Genomic DNA, 10379 nt, shown 5'->3' with positions numbered 1-10379 from the left:
CTCTCAGCTCCTGTGTGTTCTTCAAAGTGTCCCTTTTGGTTGTAGTAGGGTTGCTCCTTCTGTCTGAGCTTATTTAGTGCTCTAGTAAACTAATCAAGGCCCATGCTGAATGGGCGGGGCCACACCTCCATGGAAATTATCTAATCAGAGTTATCACCTACAGTTGGGTGGTTCACATCTCCATAGAAACACTCAAAGAAGTACAATCTCATCAACACTAACATGCCTGCCCACACAAGATTGCATCAAAGATAATAGCATTTTGGGGGACATAATACATTGAAACTGGCATACCCTCTTTGCTGAAACTTTTCTTCTTAGGGCCAAAATTATAAATTGAGTGTTTTTTACTTCTCTAACCAAACATTAACTTCCTGCTGGTTAAGATCAACTCTCTACCACAAGTTTTTCCCTATTCACCTTTTTCTTATGTCCTCAAGTTCCTGGGGTTTTTCCTGTTTTCCTTTCTTCATTGTTTTGTTGCCTACCATCTTTAGCTTTAATTTTTCATTCAACAATTACAGAGCACCTACTAAAAGCCGATCATTGAGGCATTTAGTAACAAAACAGGGATCAATCTCTCGCCCTCATGGAGCTTTTAATTTAGGGGAAAATAAACACAAACAAAATGAATAAGAAAATTATATGGTATTCTAGTTTGCTAACATTGCTGGAATGCAAAATACCAGAGATTGATTGGCTTCTATAAAAGGGGGTTTATTTGGTTACACAGTTACAGTCTTAAGAGCATAAAGTGTCCAAGGTAATACATCAGCAATCAGGTACCTTCACTGGAGGATGGCCAATGGTGTCCAGAAAACCTCTGTTAGCTGGGAAAGCATGTGGCTGGCGTCAACCCCAGAGTTCTGGTTTCAAAATGGCTTTCTCCCAGGACACTCCTCCCTAGGTTTCAGCGCCTCAAAAATGTCAGACTTAGTTGCTCTTGGGGCATTTGTCCTCTCTTAGCTTCTCCAGAGCAAAAATCTGCTTTCAAGGGCCATCTCCAAATGTCTCTGTAAGCTGAAGCTCCTCTCTCAGCTTCTGTGCATTCTTCAAAGTGTCCCTCTTGGCTGTAGCATGCTTGCTTCTGTCTGAGCTTATATAGAGCTCTAGCAAACTAATCAAGGCCCATGCTGAATGGACGGGGCCACACCTCCATGGAAATCATCCAATCAGAGTTATCACCTACAGTTGGGTGGGTCATATCTCCATGGAAACACTCAAAGAATTATGATCTAATCAACACTAATACATCTGCCCACACAAGATTGCATCAAAGATAATGGCGTTTTGGGGGACACAATACATTCAAACTGGCACACATGGTATAGTAGAAGGTGATAAATAATATAGAGGGAAGAGGGATAGAGGGTGCTGATTGCAGTTCATACAAGGCAGCAGGTAAGACCTCATTGAGAAGGTGACCTGGAAGAAATGAGGGGGTAAGCAATGTAGAGATTCATGGAGAACAGTGTTCTTAGAAGTAATAAGTGTAAGTGCAAAGGCTCTGGGACAGACGTCTGTTGCTTACTGGGAACAGCAAAATGGTCATCACTGCTGGAGGATGTGAACATGGAAGAAGGTAGCACATGGGGCCCAACATGAATGTAAGAAGATATGCAGATGATGTAGGACCTTGTAAGCCATTGTAAGAGCCTTGATTTTTACTCTGTGAGGAGTAGGGAACAATTGGAAGGCTTCTGAGCAGAGAACTGATATGACATTTTAAAAGGATCACTTTGGATGCTGTGTTAAAAATTGCTGGAAAAAGAGCAAAAAGTGGAAACAAAGAGACCAGTTAGGAGGCTAATTCAGTAATCCAGGCAATCAAGGATGTTGATTTGGACCTAAGTGGTAGGAGCAGAGGTGGAAAAAGGTAGTCAGATTCTGGATATGTTTTGAAGGTATAGCTGATAGAATTTGAGGAGAAATTCAAAGTACAGTATGAGAGAAAGAGAAAGTTGGACTTCAAGATTTTGCATCTGAGAAAAGCAGAGCCTCTATTAATTAAGAGAGAGAAGACAGCAGGCTGAGCAGGTTTGGTTAGAAGAAAGATAAGACGTTCCATTTTGAATATGCTACTTTTGAGATGCTTGTTAGACATCCAAACTGAGATGTCAGTAGAAATTGGATACAGAAGCTTGTTGCTCACAGAAGAGAGGCAAGAGCTAGAGATATAAATTTGGGAGTCATCTGTATATAAATGGTGTGTAAAGCCATGAGAATGAATGAAATCCCCCAGGAAATGAGTAATGTTAAGAGTCAGAGATGAGGAGGAATTGGGAATGGAAACTCAGTAGGCGGCCTGTGTTATAGGAGGAAAACCAGTAAAGTGTGGGGTCTTGGAAGCTGTTCTAGTTTGCTAATGCTGCCGGAATGCAAAACACCAGAGATGGATTGGCTTTTATAAAAAGGGGGTTTATTTGGTTACACAGTTACAGTCTTAAGGCCATAAAGTGTCCAAGGTAACACATCAGCAATCGGGTACCTTCACTGGAGGATGGCCAATGGTGTCCGGAAAACCCCTGTTAGCTGGGAAGGCATGTGGCTGGCATCTGCTCCAAAGTTCTGGTTTCAAAATGGCTTTCTCCCAGGACATTCCTGTCTAGGCTGCAGTTCCTCAAAAATGTCACTCTTAGTTGCACTTGGGATATTTGTCCTCTCTCAGCTTCTCCAGAGCAAGAGTCTGCTTTCAACAGCCGTCTTCAAACTGTCTCTAATCTGCAGCTCCTGTGCTTTCTTCAAAGTGTCCCTCTTGGCTGTAGCTCCTCTACAAAATGTACTCTCAGCTGCACTGAGTTCCCTCTGCCCGTCAGCTCATTTACATGGCTCCACTGATGAAGGCCCACCCTGAATAGGTGGGGCCAAGCCTCCATGGAAATCTCCAATCAGTCATCACCCACAGCTGGGTGGGGCACATCTCCAAAGAAACACTCAAAGAAATCTAATCAAAACTGATAACCTCCGCCCACACAAGACTACATCAAAGATGATGACGTTTGGGGGACACAATACATTCAAACCAGCATAGAAGCCAAGTGAAAAAGTGTTTCAAGGCAAATGCTGTTGAGAGATCAAAGAAAAAGAGGACTAAGATGATTTGCCATCATGGAGGTCAGCTGTAACCTTAACAAGATTATCTACAGTGGAATGGTAGAGGTAAAAACCTGATTGGTGTGGCTTGAGAGAGTATGGGGTGAGTTAAATTGGAGACATCAAGTATCCACTAATATTTTGAGGTATTTTTTGTTTTGTTTTGCTTTTGTAAAATGGAGCAGAGAAATGGAGAGGTAGGTGGAGGGAAAAGTAGAATTATTTTTTTTTTAAATATGGTTTTATTGAGATACATTCACATACCCTACAATCACCAGTGTGCAATCATTTATTCACAGCACCATCATATAGTTGTGCATTCATCACCAGAATCCATTTTTGAATCTTTTCCTTACTCCAATAAATAAATAAATAAATAAATAAATAAATAAATAAATAAATGTAAAAAAGAACACCCAAAACATTCCATCCCCCACATCCCACACTATTTTTCATTTAATATTTGTCTCCATTTTTCTACTCATCTGTCCACACACTGGATAAAGAGAGTGTGAACCACAAGGTTTTCATAATTACACAGTCACACTGTGTAAGCTATGTAGTTATAAAATCATCTTCAAGAATCAAGACTACTGGGTTGCAGCTTCAGGTATTTCCCTCTAGCCATTCCAACACCCTAAAAACTAAAAGAGGATGTCTATATAGCACATAAGAATACCCTCCAGAGTGACCTCTTGACTCCATTTGAAATCTCTCAGCCACTAAAACTTTATTTTGTTTCATTTCACTTCCCCATTTTGGTCCAGATGATTTTCTCAATCCCACAATGCCAGGTCTGGGCTCATCCCCAGGAGTCATGTCTCACATTGCCAGGGAGATTTGGACCCCTGGGAGTCATGTCACACTTAGGGGGAGGGCAGTGAGTTCACCTGACATGTGGGCTTAGAGAGAGAGAGGGACACATCTGAGCAACAAAGAGGTTCTCTGGGGGAAACTCTTGGGCACAGTTATAAGTGGGCTTAGCCAAGAGAGGATTATTTTTAAGATGAGAAAAATAACAGCTCGTTTGTGATGGTGATTGGGAATGATCATGGAAAGGCGAAAGGGAGAAAAAAGAGGATTGCTGAAGCAATTTTCTTAAGGGGCTCTAGAAGGGAATGTATCTAGTGCGTGGAGGGTGGGATTTAGTGGGGAGCAAGAACAATTCATCCATAATAATTGGAAAAAGAGAAATGGTCACAGATGTCAGATCAGGATAGATGTGTGGGAATTTATGGAAGTTCTCTTCTGATTACTTTGGTTTTCTCAGGAAGATGATAACATGGTCTTCATCTGAGAATGAGGATGGGTACAGAGGTGTTTGGAGTTTTAGGAGAGAGGAGAAAAGGTGGAATACTTATTGAGAAAAGTAGAAAAGTTAATACCATGAGGAAGTAGAGTACTAGTGCCCAGTAGCATGAAGGACCCCTTGAGGTTAATGATCAAGAGTTTTAAAAGAAATTCATTTGTCTGATTGTACGTTTTACTCAAACCACATTTAACTGTGTGGCTGGAGGCATGGAGTAGGCAGGGAGATGGATTTAACCAGGCTTTGGTTTAGTCAAGCAAACAAAGTAAAGGAAGGCAATGGAACTGAGGGAGTTTGAAAGGACGTGATTGTAATGACTGACTGTGGACTTCAAGCATGGAAAGAAGGGACGAGAGTCCACAGAGGGGGTGAAGGAGAATGAAAATCTGTAGAATCAATGGATTACAGCTTCTGGTGGGATGAGAGGTTGTCTACCTTTCATTAGATGTTTTCAAATTGTTGTTGTACTCACACGTGCACATTCTTGCATCAGCATGGCTATGGCAATATGACCTGGTTTTGTGAGGAAAAGATTCCACGTAAATGGCCAGGCATTTTGAGATTTTACTCTGCCTCAAGCACACAGTAACAGGGCACTAGATGCCAGACATTTGGAGTAGATACAGGGTACCTTATAGTCTAGAGGAAATATAAGAGCCAAGTAACAGCCTTTCTAAATCTTGGAGCCCCACAGAAATATTCCTGTGGAAGCTCTTAACCATATTATAAGTCTTTCCTGTAGCTGTCCTTATAGATGACCATACAGAAGGCTCAACAGTGATATCCTAAGAAGTTCTCTCTAAATGTAGGTTCTTTCCTCCAAAGTTCCTCACTATTCTGGCCCACACAGTTTCCTCATAGTTGTGATTTGCTCCTCTTCCATTTTCCTTGCTCAGCCCTTTCTTCCTAGCTGCAAGTGCTTGTCTTATTCCTGTTTATAATCTAGAGGAGATCGACCCTTAATTACCATCATAAAGGAAGATTGTAATAAGTGATCTTAGAACGAAATACCCAATGTAGAAGAGTACAGATTGAGAATAGGCATTATATTAGACACAAAAATAAATAAAGCAATGCTTATCTTCAAACAGTTTGCAGTCTAGAATAGAGATTATGATAAGCAACTACTGCTACCATTAATAATATGTAATCATTTGAGTAAATCAATAAATTTTGTGTTATTAATAACACACAGTTTATATTAGGAAGATTGGGTCTTATAATCTATCATAATATACACTCATCCTAATTCCTTCAACTCTTAATTATTTAGACCATAATTTATTTCAGATGGATAACAGTGGAGAGGGATGTGGATAGAAAGAGAAAGTCTGAGAAGTGAATACCACAGATTTGAAATTCCTAAAATGCATAGCATCATTCAGGGAAAAGAAAAATCCTGTGCTATGATCTATAAGGGTTAGATATGTCAGTTGCTCCATGTCAAAGTGACATAGGCCACTGCTAAATCCTTTCTCTCAAACTCTTATTGCCAAGCTCTGCTCTTTATTCTAAGATTTTGAATATGGTACTATTATACTTTAAGGAATGAATCAGTGCTGCTAAAAAGGCCAAAGGGTAATTATTGAGAAATAAAAGCAACATCAAAAAATCAGTGCAACAAATATAAGACAAATGGTTTTAAATAGAAAAGAGAATACTGTGGAACAATATCTAAACTAATAAAGATTTTACCACAACTCAAAGAGAGCATAACAAAGGAAATTATAGAAGTCCTTAAAATATAGAATAGATATTTATGCCCAAGCCAATGAATAATTGTATTATATATTCTTAGTATCTTTCCTAAAGTCATCCCAATTCAAATAAATTGAAGCTACATATTTGCTACTAAAATGTTTCACCACAGATTACACTCTTTCACCACAATTTTCAAACATCATTTGGTAGTGTTAGCAACAAAATGAATGCAGAACAGCAGTTCTCTTCTGAATACATTTGGGAGAAGTAGCTAGTACATATAGAGCTTTAAAAACCCTCAATTTAAGAGAGACTGATTGACTCCTCTTTTTTTTGTCATCTCCTAAATATTTCAAGGCAGGCTGCCATATAGATTGCAGTAGAGGCCAATGTCCTTTGCCTTAAATTTCATGGTGTTTTGGAAAGAATTGAGGACCAGGAGTGATGAGGCCTGAGTTGTCATAACAACTGCCAGTGGGAGAACAAAGGTAAGAAACGTGGAAACACAGGTAACAAAACCTTTTGGGGTTCTCAGTTTTTACATCTCTAAATAACTTACTAAGCTCAGAAGTGTTTTTGTTTTTAATGAACAAAGAAAGAACGCATGCATGAATGAATGAATGAACTAAATCTCTACTCTTTTTCTTTATGGATAGCAAATAATTTCTCTAAGAAGCTGTAAAACTATTTCAGGCAAATTATGCTTCAATAAATCAATGTCAGACCTTTCGTTGTTCAAGAACAGATTTATTTGATTTATCCAGGCTCATTGTTTGTCTTCTTTGAGGCAATACTACATTTCATTTCTTATAAGAAAATACTTATCGAGCACCTACTAAATACTTAGTTCTACAGGGGAAAAATTAATATTGTTCCTAGCTTTAAGGAATTTGGTGCTTTATTGAAGAGTCAAGATTTCAGCACATGAAGCATTTAAAAAATAATATAAGACAATAAATGATCAAATGTTGGATTGAATGGTAGTCACTATACATTTAAGAAATTGATACTAAATATGGGAAAAGTTCAGAGAATAGAAGGAATCTGGGCCTAGTTGTCAAGGGCAATGTAATATTCTAGGAAATAGATTTTCATTAATCCAGTCAATCAGTTAATCAGTCACCTAGTTAAACGGAATATTAAAAAATCAATTTAGAGAGGATATGGTACATTTCATTTTGGACATGGACATACTCTGGAGGACATTCAAGAAGAGCTGGCTATTAGGTTGATAAGTAGATCTGTAGCTCAAAGAAGGGAGGTATATATTTGGAAATTACTAGCAATAGCTATCAGTTGAAGCTATTAGAGTCAATGAGTTCATCTAAGGAAGTAGACAGAGGGAGAAGAGAAATAGGCAAAGAAGAAATTCCCAAATAACACTAGCACTTAAAGTCAGTGCTAAATCAATTGAGACAAGGGTTTTAAATATATTCAATGGCATTTTCAAGAAATGACCAAAACCGGTTCTCCTGATGTGGCATAGGCAGAAACAATGTTTTAGTTGAGTTGAAAAGTAAATGGAGAACAAGAAAGTAGAAACTGTAAACATGGACCGATTTTTTAAAGAACTTGACAGGAGATGTATGCTTGGGCAGATCAAGAGAGTAGGGACAAATAATTCCAGGGATAGGAGCTTCTCTTAAAGAAGAACAAAGACAGAAAATAAAATTGACATCCCTAAAATTTGCTGCCACCAGGGGTAAAATGTTTTGCAGGAGAAAGCTGAAAATCTTGACTGAAAGGAAAAGTCTGCATTATTTGTCTGTTTCATCTGTTTGCCTAATCCTAGTTTGTTGGTAACAGAGATAATTAAGAATTAACTCTATATCTGAATATTCAGGTAGTTTTTGGTATTTTAAGCCTGAGAAAATCATGGAAGTACTGTACTTCATTGAACCTATGATGCCATTGATTTTAAGATGCAGTACTACGTAAAATACCAGTAAGAAAGAAAAAAAAATAAATGGTTCCAAATAAATTATAACCCCTAATTATTTGCAAGTAAAACCCGGATTTCAGATATTTTTAAATATGGAAATTGTAGAATTTAAAATTGAAGAAATACGGCAGGCTTACATTCCCATTCTAATTCAATCACACGGTATATTTTATGTACATTTCCTTACTTCACAAACAGTTGATTAATTTAGCATTTGTGTCTGAATAAAAGAACACCAGCTTTTCAGTTTACATTTTTGTTCAAAGAAAGTATAAACCAGTTCCTTTCAAGCCAGATGGATAGGGACAGACAAAATATATTTTCCTCTCCTTGGCCATTTCTTTTATGCTGGAATTTTTCCTATCTGCATAGCATTTTCTCTTCTCTTTTCTTTCTTCCTACAACCAAGCATTACAAAGTGAGCATTTTGTTGTTGTTGTTTAGCACTTTGGGAACACTATTAGCACTTGGGAACACTATTAACAAAATTTTAAACCCATTTGTCAAGATGAGAGAAATATGTGCAACATTGTTCATATTATAAAAATGGTGTTTTATTTTCCATGTTCTCTATATACCTTATTTGTTTCAGACTCACTAAACAAACATTCCTTTTTGTTCTTGCACATAACTCTGTCTCTCCTTTTTATTTCACATAATAAAACTTGCAGGTCACTAGAAGTAGATTCCTAAATTTTAAGAAATATATTTTACTGATTTAAAAACATGATGAAAGAAAGGAAAATGCCATGTGAAGGCTAGGAAAAAAAAGTGAGAGTGAACATTAAACCAGTGTAAACCTGCTCTGACTTATGACTCTTCATCAACGAGTGTTTTATATAGCAAGCTAAAATTACTTGGCACTTTGGTTGCCTACAATCAACAGGCATAAAATATGTGAGATAATGAAATCATATACCAGCCAGAGGCAAAGGATGCTCAAAACAAGCGCTTGGGCCCAGTCATTGTGGGCATTGCATATGGACTGCCTTTTTGAAACATTCTTCGAGTGCCCATAATGTGGGGGTTTATAAAAAAGAACAAAAGCAGCATAATTCTGCTACTAAAGCCTTAGGTCACATGGATATAAAATATATAACTCACTTCTACTGGTTAGTTGATGCTTATTTCCTTTAACCCCAAGTCTACAAGTTTCTGATCCAGAATTCTTCTGCGTAAAGATTATTGAAAAGGTTCCTGTATCCAAGTTTGTTGAGGTCTCTAAATTTCATTCTTCTCCTTCAGTATCTTGGTTATTCTCATGCCAAGATGCATGAGAACAGCTTTGTGACTGTGAAGTCCTTGTAACCTTCAGTCACCCCATGAAGTGGCTATACTGCCAGAGATTTATGCCATTGGTGGTTTTGCCAATGACACATTAGCCAAAGTTCATTATGGAAACAACACACCTCTGCAATCTGTGCTCTTCTTTTCTCTTTGGTTCCATTTGTGTTATCAATGTAACTTCCTTGCTGATTTCCCCCCACTTCTCTTTGCAAAGTCCCTCTTTGCTTCAATCCAGTTTACACCACTGCCAGAATACTCTTTCTAAAGGACAGTTCTCCTCAGGTAACTTCCCTATCTTAAGCCTTTCTAAGGCTCAAGGTGACTAAAGTGGGGAAAAGTTCCTCCTTACTCTTACGAGGCACTCTACAAAAATCTCCAATGATTCCCATTGTCCAGTCAGGCTATCACCATGTCCTCATGCTTCTCTACACCATGCCTTTGTTTATCCTGTTCCCTCTACCTGGGACACCCTTATCTTATATTTCCAAATACCAACACCTACTTATCCTTCAAGAGCACCTTCTGATGCCACAATTCCATAAAGGTTTTCTTGATCTTCCCTAGAAGGCAACATTCTTTCCTAGCCCTATATCGTTTTACCCAAACCTCTATTTTGGCATTTTTTTTTTCTTTTTTTTAGAGTCCCATGTACACACATTTTCTTTTTCCCTTGCCAATTGTAAAATCTATGAGCACAGACTCTAGGCCTGAATTATCTCTGTGTATTCCAAAACATCTTGCACAAATTTAATGCTTAATACAATCTTGTTGAATGAAATGATGAATGCATGATAGAACGTGTCCTTCCAGCCAAGTCTGTCCTTGATCTTCATTTGCTTCTCCTTTGTTTTTTAGTTTATCATCCACAAGCATTTATTTCTGAGCCTGCTTTTCTGTAATTCCAGCAACTTCTTTCAGTAGTTCCTAGGGAAAACATCCAAGACGTAGCTAGAGACTCTAGAATAAGGATTTTAAAACTAAAATTGATGCAAAACTATGTGAGTGCACATGCAGGTATGAGGGTGTGCATCTGTGTGTAGATGTGTG

Source organism: Choloepus didactylus, chromosome 4 (assembly GCF_015220235.1).
Source record: "Choloepus didactylus isolate mChoDid1 chromosome 4, mChoDid1.pri, whole genome shotgun sequence".
In the NCBI taxonomy this organism is placed as follows: Eukaryota; Metazoa; Chordata; class Mammalia; order Pilosa; family Megalonychidae; genus Choloepus; species Choloepus didactylus.
The sequence above is the reverse complement of the archived record's forward strand: the minus strand, read 5'-3'. Positions refer to the sequence as shown.